Raw genomic sequence first — 15,890 nt, 5'->3', positions numbered from 1 at the left:
CCTCTCACCGTTCAGGAGAGCAGAAATGAAGTTGCATATGTTGACATTCTTAACTGTCTCCCTGACCAAATTTTTCTTTGGAATCTTCCCTTCTCTCCTTGACAATCCTTCAAGCTTCCATTCCTTGCATCTGCTTGCAAATTTCTCTGTTGTGGTAATCAGTTTCACACACTAAGGAGATTGGCACTAAAGGGGAAAGTAGAGCAGTTCAAAAGACAATTTCAACCTAAGGAATACTCTCTCCTACCCCTACCCAGAGTATAGCATGACTCACAAAAGAGCTGGAATAACCCTGGCAACCAACTAGTCTCAAATAGAGCCTCCAACAATTCATTGCAGAAAAGAAGTTGCTACAATTCAGAATAGCTACAATTTAGGAGTGAACCAGCAGATGACAGTAATAGTTCAGTAGAGATGTCAAGAGCAGCTCAATGTAGAAATTATTATATAACCCCCCAAAAAAGCAACCCAGATAAAAGCTTCAATTATTTACAGTTCAGTGGGCAAAATAGTACAGAAACTAACATCAGTGGGTCAGCAGATGACACCAGCAGTTACCCCTCTTATAGCGCAACTCAAATGCTATCTCCTTCAAGGAGACAAGATAACAACCTTTTCCCAAGATGTCATATTAAATTTTGCTTTATATCTCTCTAACATACTTTTCATGTAATAATGTACATTGTACTTATCTGTGCTTGTGTCATCTGTCTGCCACTCTTTAAGCATCATGAGGCCAGAAGCTATGCCTTAACCAAATTTTATTTCTTCCCCAGAATTGGCCTAGCACAACATTCTGCATACAATAAGTTAATTGTAAATATTTGTTAGATGGCTGAATGAATAAAGACTTAGATGCAAAAAAAAAAAATTAACTGACACAAATTACTACAGACAACTGTCTACAGATTTTTTTCTCCAAAATTCTCCCCTTATCAATGTTCTTTCAAATCTTGATTGTCTCCCAAACATGTCACTATATGTTAAATGTCTTATAGGTTTTGATTACTTACAAAAGAGATTTCAATGTCCTGGCAGCACTTATTAAAAGACAGTGTATTTGTGGACAGGGTATTGATGCTGGAAACTGCAGACTGATAAACATTATGTAGATCCAACATAAAAAAATTTTTAGATTTTATTTTTAAAAGTATGTAATGATCACTAGGAACCAGCATGGGTTGACTAAAAACAATTAAGTTTTGATAAATTAACAATGTCTTTTTTTGGTAGTTTACAATTGGGTAAATAAAGGAAATAACAAAATATATTTCAATGTATAAACCATGTGGGGAAAAGTTATATACTTCCTAGAGGTAATTTCCATTATTCCCAGCTCTTCTATCTTTGTCCTTGAAAGCTAAAGGAAGAGGAATGGCAACTTAGGACTCTACTTATGAAAGGAAATCTGGTTTATAATTTTAGGTAGCTAAGCACACTTTTTCAGGTGCCTAGAATTAAGAATCCTGAATCCTACAAAGAATGCCAAAAGTGCTTTCATTTTGGTGTGTTCCTAAGATACAGTCTACATAGAGAGATGTTAGATTATGCCCCAATAGATAGTAAGTTTCACTCGGACAGGCACTGTTTTCTGTGTATGTTTTATGTTTTATGTCTTTGTGTTCTTCTCAATTCTCCATATATAAAAATGATAATGGTGATGGTCTTAGTTCAGATTTATATATACTTTCCTCCCAACTCGATGAGTTAGGTAACACTATTATTGCTATTTTAGAGGATGTATACATAATGAAATTGATGCTGAAGAAGGTTACTTGGTAAAATGCAAAATATACTAGGTTAAGAAAAACGTGGGTCCAGTATTAGATGTGTAACTCTACACAACACTGCCCTTCAGTTACCAAACCTGTAACCTGGGGATAATAATATCAAATCAATGAATGCAGTACTGGCCATGGAGTTAGGGGGACCTGAGTTCAAATGTGACCTCAGATACTAGCTGTGATTTACAAGCAAGTTGCTTAACAGTTTTTCATCTATTTCTTCATCCACAAAATGATCTAGAAAAGGAAATGGCAAACCTCTTCAGTATCTTTGCCAAGAAAACCCCAAATGAGGTCAAGAAGAATTGGACCCAACTAATCAACAAATGTTTATCTTTGATAATCATAATTAGAATTTTTCCATTGATCAACATCAATGTTATCAGTTTGTAATTTCTAGAACTCATATTCTCTCCAGGGCACATATATATATATATATGTATATATGTATATATATACATATATATATATATATTCTTTCAACTTTTCTTGCATCTGTCATAATCCCCAACTACTATGCCCAGTTTGATCTTCTCTAGTTCAGAAATTCATTTTCTTCTCCATGTAAATCTTTCTCACACTCCCACAGTCTCTGCTCTCAATGCAAACTCCACCTCCAACTATTTTGTGTCTCAGTCTTCCAATTTGAAGCACATATAAATTAAAGGAGGAATAAGAAAAGGGAATGGAAAGAGGGGAGATAGAGAGACAGAGAGAAAGGGAAGGGACAAAAGAAAGATTGAGGAAGATAGATGGAGAGAGACTAGGATAGAGATAAACTACAACACAGAAATAGAGAGAAAAGGTACTCAGAGAACTCAGATATTTAAAGATATAGATAGCAATGAGAGAGAGAGAGAGAGGGAGAGAGGGAGAGAGGGGGAGAGAGAGAGAGAGAGAGAGAGAGAGAGAGGGAGAGAGGGGGAGAGAGAGAGAGAGAGAGAGAGAGAGAGAGGATAGATTTAGATAGATAAGAGACAGAAAAAGAAAAGGGAAGTAAGAGAGGGGAAGATGAAAAAGATTAGGAAGGGAAGAAGGGAAGGATTCAGAGATGGGGAGAGGAAGGAGAAAGGAATGGAAAAAGGGGAAAGGAATGGAAAGGTAGAGAGAAAGAGAGAGAAAAATAAAGGGGAAGGGGGAAAGGAGGGGGACAGATTTTAAGAGATACTGATAAAGACACAGAAACAGAGACTGAGAAATGGACAGAGACAAAAACAGAAAATGAGAAAGAAACATTGAGACAAATAAATAGAGAGAGGGAGGAAAGAGAAACATAAAGAAAGATAAAGACAGAAAATGGGACAAAAAGAGGAGAGAAGACAGAGAAAAAGAGGGAGGGAAAAGGAAATAGAAGGATGGAGAGGACTAGAGTGAGAAATAGCATTATATTTCTCTCTTCCAAATATCCTGAAGGAGGGCTGAGTGAACACACCAGCTTGCAGAATGTGTGAATCAACAGGATGGCAGCACATGGTACACGCTCTGTGCCTTCAGCACAGAACGGTTCTCCATCACTTGGCCACTCCTGCCACCACACACAGTTAGGACTGAGTTGCTCCAAAGAGTCTGGCACTGACCCAATACTTGGGCATTTAAAACTGGGAAACTCAATAGGTCCAAGCCACCTCGTCTATTTTTGGACCCAGCATTTCTTCAAGCTAACCAAATGCTCCCTCTTTCCTTCTACAAAGCAGGACAAGTCAGGCTTTAGGAAGAAAGGTATGGTGCCCTTTCAGAGAACCCCAGATCAGAAATCAGGAGCTCTTGAACAGAACCCATGAATTTGAGCAGAAACAGTCCTTAGAGAACAGTTAAGTCAAACTCTTCAAACAAGCAAATCAATGCCCAAGTACTTGCCCAGAGTCACTTAAGAAATAATTGGACCAGAAGTTACAACCAGGTTTTTAGATTCCAAATCTAGTAAATTTTCTCTGTACTACTCCAAGCTGCCACCAACTAATGGTAAGATGGGAACAGTTCATTTTTTCTTTTTTTGGACCGGGCCCATGATTTCTTTGGTGTCAGGAATTCCTAGTTAAAGAAGCTCTCCACTAATACAGATCAGCACCTTTTCTGCAACCTAGAGCCTTTGAAAGTTGCCTTGTACACTGAGAGGTTAAGTAGGGTCACAAAGTCATTATTTCAGAGGTAGGACCCACTCCATCTCTTCCTAGTTTTGAGAGTAGCTCTACCTGCTCACCAGAACCATACACTATACCAATGGTCTCAAACTTTTTGGTCTCAAGATCTCTTTACACTCTTAAAAAACAATTGAGTTTTTGTATATGTGGATTATTTCTAACTATGTTTATCATATTAGAAATTATAACATCAGTAATATTATTAAAATAATTTTGAGGGGGCAGCTAGGTACCTCAGTGGATTGAGAGCCAGACCTAGAAATGGGAGGTCCTAGGTTCAAATCTGGCCCCAGTCACTTCCCAACTGTGTGACCCTGGGCAAGTCACTTGATCCCCATTGCCTAGCCCTTACCACTCTTCTGCCTTGGAACCAATACACAGTATTGATTCTAAGATGGAAGGTAAGGGTTTAAAAAATAATAATAATTTTGACCTCAGATACCCCTAAAAGGTTTTGAGGAACCAGGGGGTCTGTAGTCAACACTTTGAGAATCATTGTGTAATCATGTGCATCACTCTGTATTCCTAGGCTTATTATCCTTATCAAAAATGGGGATAATAATCCCTTCTTTCCCTATATCACAGGAGAAATTTTGGGAGAATTTTGGGGAGAAAGAAATGTGTAGGAACTTCAAAAAGCACAAAATGCTACACAGATATAGGTTGATATTCTGATGAGGAACAGGAGACAGACCTTTCAGGGAGTGGTGAGTCACTTTTGTCTGTTCCCTTCACATTTATAAAACTGCAGACTATCCTCACTACCACAGGCTAAATAAATGCCTGGCTAGGCACTGCAATCTTGGTAACTGGGAACCTGTACAGGAGTCTATAGGGAAGTATTTCAGCAGATTTCACTATGGAGCCCTAGGTGATCATAGAATCAAAGAATAAAATCATCAAATGATCCAATTCAATAAACATTTGGGGTTTTGTTTTTCTTTTTTTAATAACTTTTTGGCATGTGGATGCATTTTTTAATAATTTTTTCTAACATTTTGTAGTCTACGCTCTTTCTCTTCCTCCCCTGTCCCCAAGAGAACAAGTAATGTGATATGTTATAAATGTGCTATCATGCAATACAAATTTCCTTGTTTGTCATCAATAAACATTTGTTAAGGGCCTACCACACACCAAGCACTATTCAAGGTTCTAGGATCCAAAGACAAAAATGAATTAATTCCTGTCTTCAGGGAGTTTGCATTCTACAGAGGGGAGCAACATGTACCTATGGAAGTAAATAAAAGATAGAAGTAGGGAAAGCCAGCACAAGGTGATTTAAAGGACGGAGGACTATTAATTAGGAGGGGAGAAAGGGTAAGTATCATGTAGAAGATGGCACAAGCAGAGGATGCCAAGGTGGGAGGGAACAATAAGGGAGAACATACTAGGCATGGCAACAAGGGACATCTGATCAACTTGATCAGAAGAATGTTGAGAACTTGGGGGATCATATAGATTAAGGCTGGAGAGAGGTTGGAGCCAGATTATGGAAAACTAAATATCTGGAAGAGGAGTTTATGTTTGATCCTAGAGATAATAGGGAGCTCCTGAACTTTGTTGTGAAGGGAAATTAATCCATCAGATTTGTGTTTTGAGGACTATCAATTTGACAGCTTTCAGAATGTGTATGGAAGTAAGGAGTGGGAACAGGGAAGCCAACTAGAAAGGTTATTGCAATAATCAAGGTTAGAAGTGATAAACTATAATGGTGGCCAAGAAAATGGAGAGAACTAAATGGACATAAAATGTAACAAACCCTGACAATGGGTTCAATGATGCCCTAAATCCATGGAATTTGTAGTTCTTTCCAGTTTAGGAAGAGAGAAAATTCAGGAGAAATCAACACTTGGATGAAGAGATAGAGATTTGGAGAAAGAAAGGAAGGGAAAGGATGGGAAGAGGAGAAGTGACAGTTATTTCATGGTAGCAACATAACCATGGTGTCTACTGATATTAGTCACATCTACAATTCCCTTATTGAAACCATAATGGACAGCCTAGGAGGTGAGTGACTGTTTTTTGGTTTTGTTTTGGTTTTGCTTTATTTTTATCATAGGCTTTCACTCCGATATCAGGAACACTGAAAACTAGCCTTACCTTATCCTAGCCCAACCTTGCTTCTACTTAATTGTGTTTTTTTAGTTTATTCTTTTAAGTAATACGTTTGCCAGATTTAATATTCTTTTTCATAACCACCTGAGACTAAACCTTTCCTTATGTTTCTAGATGTCCCTTTGTGTGTGGCATAACAGCATAATAGGAAACACACAGAAGGGATATTCCTTAGCACAAGGCTAGGGGCTCAACCCCTAGCCCATTATTAGAGAATTTTGCTCTTTAACTGGGGATATAAGCATATGGTATTTCATAACTAGCCTTCTAAATGCAGAATTACTATGAATGTGGGATGTATTTCATAAATCTGTTTCCTAGACATGAGCCAAGGGTACAATATGTTGTGGCAATTAGATATGACAAAACCTGGCAACTGATTATGTGTGAGAGAGAGAGAGAAGAATAAAGGATGACTCCAAGGTGATGAACTGGAGTGACTAAGATAGTAGTACAATCAATAGAAACAGGGAATTGAGAAAGAAAGAGAGAGTTATGGGCAGAGGGTAGGAAAGGTGAAAAGTTCCAGGTTGCATATGTTGAAGCTGAAATGCCTATGGGACATCCAAGTGGAGATGTCCAGCAGAAAGTTGACAGTTTGGGACTGGAGTTCAGATGAAGGTAGAGAGATAGATTTGGAAGTCATCTGCAAAGAGAAGATAATTAAACTCCAGGGAGATGATGAGATTACCAAGAGAAAATGTAGAAAAAGTAAAGAAAAGGCAGTACTTGGAAAAGCCTTAGAACCACTTAACTCAGTTCTTTCCATTTACAGGTAAGGAAACTCAGTCTCAGAGAGGTAAAATGCCCAAAGTTAAACATCAATTAGAGCAGCCAAAGAAAGGAAGACCTGAATTCAAATTTGACTGCAGGGGCACAACAGAGTGTGCAAGGCTGAAAATAAACAGCTGCCACTGTCCCTGTAATCTCCCTGAGAGCTGAAGCATCCAATCCTGCTGCCACCATGTCTTAGACTCCTTTATCAGAGGATGTACCAATGAATGGAAATTAAAGACAATTTTGGAAATTTTCAGCAAACCTGAAGATCTAAATGCAGCAATAAGCAGCAGCATGTGTTTCAAGTGTGGACTCTCTGGCCATTGGGCCAAAGCTGTGGTGGAGGAATGAATGTGGAGCCATGGAAGAGATGGGTGGTTTTACCTCAGAGAGAGGTTTCAGTTTGTTTCTTCATCACTTGCAGACATTTGTTGTTGCCAAGGATTGTCATCTTCAGGAGGATGCCAACTAAAATTGCAGTAGAAATGGCCATATTAGCCAAGGACTGCTAGGAACTATATATAGCAAGAGAAAAAGCAAGGTGGCTACAACTGTGACAAGGCTGGCCACTTGGCTGAAGACTGGGACCATGCTGATGAGCAGAAGTGCTATTCCTGTGGAGAGCTTGGACATATCCAGAAAGACTGCACATAAGTGAAATGCCATAGGAAGTAGATCAAGAACTTAACTCCTGCCCCAACAAATTAATGTGACCTTCGGCCACAAAGGCTTCAGAGATGGAATTAAGTTACTGAAAGATGCATTGGTTACATCTAAGGTGAATAAGGCTTGTAGGACTCATGACAGATAGGTTTGTGCTTTCAAGAATTCAACACAGCTTTAGAAAATGACCTGTTCTCTGAATCAATAGAGTACTTCAATTTGTAACCATTCAAAGCAGATTCACTTAGTTTTAAAAATAGAGGGGTTTGGGTCAGATGCTAATTTTTTGGAAGCAATAGTTGGCTCAGGGTACATCTAATAACAGGTGTGCTGGCAATCTTATTTAAATTCCATAAATATGTCCCAAAAGATGTTTTGTTGTAAAACTTAATGAGGTGCCAAAAGAATTCTAGTTCATTTTTAAACACTTACCTTCTGTCTTAGAATCAATACTATGTATTGTTTCTAAGGCTGTAGAACAGTAAGAGCTACACAGTGAAGGTTAAGTGACTTGCTCAGGATCACACATCTAAGAAGTATCTGAGACCTCATAGGAACCAAAAAACCTCCTATTTCTATGTCTGGCTGCCCCTTCTAGTTCTAGTTTGGGGGGATAAAAAATATTTTTTCCTTTGGCTGCCTTTTCCTTTTGACTTCCCAGTGGCTTTGTAACTATCCCTCAGCCATCTGCTTTTACTTCTTGCTGACCTGGTTCTGTCTGGTACAGTTCTCTTACCTGAATGTTTTGTAAATGTCCCATCCCTGGAGTTGCCCAGCCTTCCTAGAAGTTTTTTCAAATTACTTTCTGAATGTTGCTACTCTGAACATTATCATGTCAAGAAAAAAAAACTGGTATACTTTGTTTTGAGAAAAGTTATCCAAAGAAATGGAGGAGTCCAAAGACATGATTAATTAAATTTTATACATGTGATGGTAAATCTAAGGGATATCATTAGCTTTTTATATGATTACAAAATACTCCAGTGCTAAGGTCCAAGAGTTTGTGGATAGAAATCAAATTCAAACTTGGCACTGAAAATGTTTAACACTCAATATCTTCGTGTTTAGATTAGGGAATACTTTGAATTAACTCTTGTAATAGATCAGAGCTGCCAGAAGGCAGTTAAGTTTCATATAAGTTTCAGTGTACTCCATGTTTTAAAATGGTATTTTGGGAGGGCTCTACAAAGAACAGTACTATTGATGAAATGAAAAATCCTCTCTAACTCAGGTTTGAGCTATATCAAAGAAATGGTCCCTTAATCAATAGCTACCTTTAAAAATAGAACTAAAAAATTAATACCACACCCCTATGACTATTAAAAAATTCCTTTTATTGTAAAATTATTTAAATGCTATGAGATAAGAACCATATAAGCTTTGTGGTAACCCAGATTGAATAGAAACTTAATGATGGGTTAAAATATCACTTAATTGAGATTTTTCCATGGGGAAGACTAAGAATGATAGGCTATATCTATTTCTAAGTCTGAATGGACTAAGCCATTCTTACTTCATTACTATAGAACATTCTTAGAAAGGTTTGTTGTAAGTTAAACTTTCCCCCAAAGGGCCTTGCTATTATAATTAAGGATTGACATCCTGAAAAACTTGACAGCAAATAGAGATGACCAATAATAAAAACAAAGATATAGTCATAATCATCTGCTCTCCATATAACTGCTAAGCCCTGAAAAAGATTAGAAAACATTTATTGTTATGATTCTATAGTAACATATAGATAGTAATATGCTCCAGGGCCTAAAGAGTAGAAATAATTATGGTCCCCATTGATCATCCAGGGAACCTATAGAGTTAAATCTATGAAGCATCAATGCTTTGATCTCTACTGCCAACTTTGATTTAATATGTTAGCTCTAAAAAACATTTAGCAACTTTCCTTGTTTTGGAAATTGGAAGGTCCTTTTGAAAGTGATTTGCAGAGTCCTGAGAGTTTTAACTGATGCCTTTCCATTTGGGTGGCCCTTTTAGGAGTCATTGAAAATCACTCCATTAACTAAATAGTTGGCATCAAATTGCTTGTTAAATAAATATTTAAATGAAATTTCTTCCACAAGCATTTCAAGGAAAAGGCTGATGGAGCATTTCTTAGATTCTGTAAGACCAAACCAGAATCAGTACCATGAGAAAATTAGTGCTATTCAATATCTCATTCTATTCTGCTACCACTAAATCTAACAGTTTGCAGGCAGAGCCTCTGGAAAAGTTTTAATGTAGACAATTGTATATTCTATACAGATGATGGATGCTCTTCTCCCTGTTAATTCGCTTGAATGGAGACCAAAAGCCCCTTCCTTTCCTGCCCCAATTTTCTCCCATTCTAAAACTAGTCCCATTTGTTATTTGTTATTTAATTATTATTTATTATTAATCATTATCTAATATTGGTTGTTTCACTGATAAGAAAATAATTCCATAAAAATTAATTGGCTTATTTACTCAAGATTTGGGGGGTATCATAGCCCTGTGGGCTAGAAAAAGAGGCCATCCTATCACTGTTTTTCATTATGTTCCTGTATGTTTTTAACAAATTAGAAAACTAGGTAATTAAACCTGGAACTTGTCAAAACCTAGTAAAAAGACAAATTAATTGATTTTAAGAAAATTACTTTTATGTCACTTTATTAAACAACAGGTGATACTGAACAATTCCTTCAGTTATGGCCTGTTCCTTATAAAGAAATTTTAAAAAGAATTATTAAAACATGGACCATGGCCTGTATCTGCTTAGGACCAATAGCTAAAATTTATCTGAGAACTTCACTCTAGTAATCCACCTGTTGTGACTTTTGACCAGAAGGAAAGAGCCCAGTTTGGGAGAGATGAAGGGTTGCCTTTGAAATGAAAGCTTGCAGGACCCTATTTTCTAGAGTTTGATGAGTCAGTGTATATTTTTGCCTGTTTTTTTTAATGTATAACATAAATAATAATTAGGTATTAGTTGGTAGGCATAAGCCCCTAGAGGTAACTTATTTGCATGTTCCATTAGATGGGAATGAGTTAGCCTTATTATTTATCAACTTAACAGAGATGAGTTACAAATATCTTGATTATAAAGTTCCCCAACCAAAAGAATGCCTACAAAAATAAAAATGTAAACCTCTATAAGGGAGTTAAAGATAATTATATCAGTATCTATTGATTGAGAAAATACTTTTGACACTGCCAATATCTCAATGGATCTGTGATCCCTTTAATGTGAAATGTTCCCTGGAACAATTCAAATTGTAACCTCTCAATCAATGTTCTGTCATTCTGTGCACCATTAGTCCATGCCTTCCTTTCAGTCCTCCACAGGAGATCCATCCTTGTTTTAGAGACTTTGAACAATGGGCCTCATTACCACATATAATGGTTGAGTTCTCTCACGACTGACCCATCCCTTTTTTTAGCCACTCTTTAGTGTCTTTTCAGGAAGCCCATCAAGCATTTCTCCAGTGACCCTTGAGTAACCAATAACTGATTCCTCAGGGCTTGTGGTATTCTGTTATTTACATCCAAATAATGTCACTAGAAGAAAAAATATTCTTTTTTTTAAGGGGAATTTTGTATGAAGGAGATTAGGGCTGTTGAAAGTATTGTCCATTTTCCCAAAGGCAAGCTAGTGCCTTCTTTCTTCTCTTCAGTTCTGAGTCCAGCTTATCCTTCTGCATTTTTGTCAACAGAGCAGCTACATGGGTCATCCATCTCATTGCATTTCAAAAGCAGAACATGTCTTCTACATAGTTTTTCCTGCATAGATAGTTAAGCCAAACCCAAATGTGGTTGTGAATCTTATTCAGCCAAATGTACATATCTATCTGCAGACAGTATACTTTGTAAGAAACTGGCAAATTCCATGTGCATACATTTTCCCTGTTATATGTCTGAGTTGGTAATAATCAGAGGAGCATAAAAGTTATTTTAGGCAAGAAATCTTGTATGCTTTTAGCACAAACATGTGGGACCCTTGGGTAGAGCCTTTAAGGTGGCTTTCCTATCAAGTAGATGCTGACTCATATCTTCAGCAGTTCAGGAAATTGTATGATCAGAGAGGTGGGCTAAGGTAGAGTATGGTTCTGCCTGTTGTGGTATTTTCATCAGGAATAACCAGGATTTGTGCATAAATTTTCAAATAAGGGATTGGCTATTATTGATATTTCCATGATCACCATCTTTTGGCAGTCATAATCCATGTTTTTTTAATCATTCAGCATTTTTCCTTTCTTGAGATGTCTTGAAAAGAACATCAGTATCTTGGTGCCCTAATAAATGGTCCAAGTTGCCTTCAGCACAGATATCCTCTGTATATACTTGGTTTATTCCATTATTTGCTTCAGGGCCACTTTTACCTCCTCCAACACAATGTAGATTTTAATATTAGAAAATAGTATGTCTCAACAATATTAACAGATCCTTTACATTTTATATTGTAATCCTTCAAGTGTCATTCTTTAACATTTTTTAAATAATCTGGCTTAAATGGGGCACTTGTAAAGTTTTCTGTGACTGCCTCTCATAGTTTATGAAGTGATAGTGCTAACACTCTTCAACATCTTCCAACACAAGATTTCATAGATGGGTTTGTCACTGGTGTGACCCTTAGCTACCATATTTCCACTTGGAAAGAAGGATCAAGTTGATTGCTGGCTGAGACAATTTCTAAGTTCAGCAATTTTCAATAGCTTATTCCACTTCCATAGAAAATGGTGTTGGTGTATGTTAGTGTATATATATATATACATTACTTTAGTACCCATTGTCTAGCATAAGTAGCTTATTCAAGTAGATTGGGTTAGAATTCTTGGTATATGTTATCTTCTCATTTTCATTCTAATTTGCTACCATTTTTTATCATTTTTGACAGTCTCACCTATGCTCACTTTTGCACTGAAATCATCAAGTATTTCTACATTTGTTTAACTTGGAGAATTTTAAGTTCATGTAATTTCTCTACCACCTCCTTTTAAACAAATGTCATATAAATTGCAAAATTATCTTTATAATCGTCTTTTCTCTTATTTATCATGAACTCTGCTGAGTGAGATGACCAAGTATCCCAGAAATTTGTTTCATATTTTTGGATGCATTATGAATATGTCTCTGCAAATTATTTTTTAATCTTCTAGTTTTATCTTGTAGTTTTATTTATAGTAAGAATTTCAATATTGATGTGATATTTAGTTCTTCCTATTAATATGATGACTTGATAATTGGCAAAGTGTCCCACTTTTAACAGTATCAACAATTAAATCAATGTCTATAGATGGTCTTTGTGATTCTTAGCATCCTTTGTTCCCTTTCCCACCACTCTGTCAATGCCACTGAAGAAGCAAAGAAAGACCATCAATATTGAGGGCCACTTTGTATTTTTTAGGGACCTTACATAGCCTTTGAGAACTCAGTTTTGCCTCAGGGATATTATAAAATATCATGGTAGTTCTTTAGTAGGAAAATACATGATCATAAAAAGTTTCTAAGAATTCAGTAACACTTTTGAAATTAATTTGCATTTTATTTAACCATAATAACAGCTGTGTAAGTTTGATAAATAATAATCATTCATATTTGTTTAAAAACCATATGTTCATTTTACAGATTGCTGCTTAGACTGGTCAGTTGTATATTTTGTTGGAAACAAAGCTGAAAGTAACAAAAAATTAATAAAAAACAAATCTGGCCTCAGAAATTCACTAGCTATGTGACCCTGGGTCAGAAGCTGTTTGCCTCAGTTTCCTCATCTATAAAATGAGCTGGGGAAATAAATGGCAAACCACTCCAGTGTCTTTGCCAAGCAAATCCTAAATGGAATTATGAAAAGTCGGACACGACTGAAACAACTGAAAAACAAAACATTAATTTGCAACAGAGCTTCTAAAACCCATAAATTGTCCCACTAAGCCATACTGCCTCATCTTCCTTTTTTTTATATATATATTTTCTATCTCTTTAATAAAAGAGGATTCCCCTCCCAAACTTTGTGTTCATAACTTCCTTCAAGTCTCAACTAAAATCCTACCTTCTGTAATAAGCCTTTCTCAAACCCCACCTAAACTAGTACCTGCCCTCTAAAATTATCTCCAATGTATCCTGCAGAGGTCTTTTATTTTATGTTTAGTCTCCCTAATTAAACTAGGAGCTTCTGAAAAGGAGGAATTGTTTTCTCTCTCTCTCTCTTTGTATCTCTTCTGTAGCCCTGTGCCTGACACATAGTATGTACTTAGTAAATACTTGATAATTTGATGGAAAGAGATTTATCCCAATGGGCAACTGCAGACTTCCAATCTTACTGATTTGGGGAAGGTAGCAAAATGAAAACCAGTCATCAAAGCAACTCCTAGCTTAAGAGCTAGAACCATTCCTTCTTGATTTAGAATGACATCTGCCCACTTCTTGACTCTCCTCATCAGGAAGAAACATCAGTTTTCTGAGTTTGCAGATAGGGGAGTTCTAAGAGAGTCCGTAAGAGATTTCCAATTTAAGGGGATGTGACAAAATTGAGACACTAATGCATTGCTGGTGGAATTGTGAATTGATCCAACCATTCTGGAAGGCAATTTGGAATTATGCCCAAAGGGCTTTAAAAGACTGCCTGACCTTTGATCCAGCCATACCACTGCTGGGTTTGTACCCCCAAAGAGATAATAAGGAAAAAGACTTGTACAAAAATATTCATAGCTGTGCTCTTTGTGGTGGCAAAAAAATGGAAAATGAAAGGATGCCCATCAATTGGGGAATGGATGAAGAAATTGTGGTATATATTGGTGATGTAATATTATTGTGCTGAATGAAATGATGGACTAGAACAACCTCTAGGAATTGATGCAGAGTGAAAGGAGGAGAACCAGGAGAACCTTATATACAGAGACAGATACACTGTGACACAATTGAATATAATGGACTTCTCTACTAGCAGCAATGCAATGACCCAGGACAATTCTGAGGGACTTATGAGGAAGAACACTTTCCACATCCAGAGAAAGAACTGTGGGAGTAGAAACACAAAAGAAAAACATATGTTTGATCACATGGTTTGGTGGGGATGTGATGGGGATGTAGACTCTAAATGTTCACTCTATTGCAAATATTAATAATATAGAAATAGGTTTTGAACAATGATACATGTAAAACCCAGTGGAATTGCTCCTTGACTCTGGGAAGGGGTAGGGAGGAGAGGAAGGAAAGAACATGAATCATGTAACCATGGAAAAATATTCTAAATTAATTAATTAAAAATGAAAAGAAATAAAATAAAATTAAGAGTTTTCCAATTTAAAGAAAAATTACCTTGTAAGGAAAGAATATATGTATGTGTGTGAAGAGTTATTATATCACATCATGGTGGGGGGGTGTCAACTGTGTCATGTGTGTGCATAAGGACTGGAGATCGGGGTTAAGGGAAAGGGAAAGGAGAATATTTTTTAATAATCCTGACCTATGACTTCACAACTTCTTCTTCTTCTTATCTCATTTGTATACCTATTATATATGTATGTATATATGCATGTGTGTGTGGAGAGACAGAAAGCCAACCAATTCATAGAGAGTTGGACTCTCTATGAGACCAACAAGCACACAAGCACTCTTTAGAAATGGCTTTCACGGACTTCCGGGTAATCATGGCTGCAATCTAGACGCGGCACGCTTCCTCTCCCCAGCACCGAACGAAATAGACTACATCAAAGGAGCATAAAATCACCTTTGGAGGAACAGAAGGACTCCCCAGTACCCCACAGAGGCAAAGGTACGTGGGGCTCGAACATTTCCACACTAAAATAAGAAGGAAAAGCTTGCACAGAAAAGTGAACTGAGCCGCCCTTCCCCCACCCCACCTCCCCCACTAAACCAGAGTGAGCTACCTGAGCGCTCACCGGGACAGCGAGTGAGTGGGGAGCGTCTCTGTCTGGGGGGGCACTCCAGGGTCCTTGGGATCTGGGGACTGCCAGGAAAAAACGTCTCAGGGCGCTTTCACTGGAGAATCCAGCGACCTGGACTTGGGGCGGGCTGCGCTGAACAACGCGCGCTGATTATCTGGGCGGAGCTGAATACCTGGGTTCGGAGGCTGGGAAGAACTAGTCTGAAGCAACCTAAATTCACAGAAAAACCGCTCTTATAACCCAGACCCCAGACCAAAAAGGAAAGGGAAATAAAACCACCAAAGGGATGGCTCACATGGCCCAAAATCAAGCCTCCAGGAAGAAAGGGAAAAAAGTGACTATTGAAAACTTTTATGGTGGAAGTACCCAAGGAAAAGAGGAGAATGAGGAGGAAATCCAAAAAAATTCAGAACACGCCTCCCAAAATGGAAACTATCAACAAGCTCTGGAAGATCTCAAACTGGAACTTATCCAAAAGATGGAAACCTTCTGGAAAGAAAAATGGGAGAAAGAGATCAGCTGTCTGACAGATA

The sequence above is a fragment of the Monodelphis domestica genome, chromosome 2 (assembly GCF_027887165.1).
Source record: "Monodelphis domestica isolate mMonDom1 chromosome 2, mMonDom1.pri, whole genome shotgun sequence".
Lineage (NCBI taxonomy): Eukaryota > Metazoa > Chordata > Mammalia > Didelphimorphia > Didelphidae > Monodelphis > Monodelphis domestica.
Note: the sequence above shows the minus strand (reverse complement) of the source record.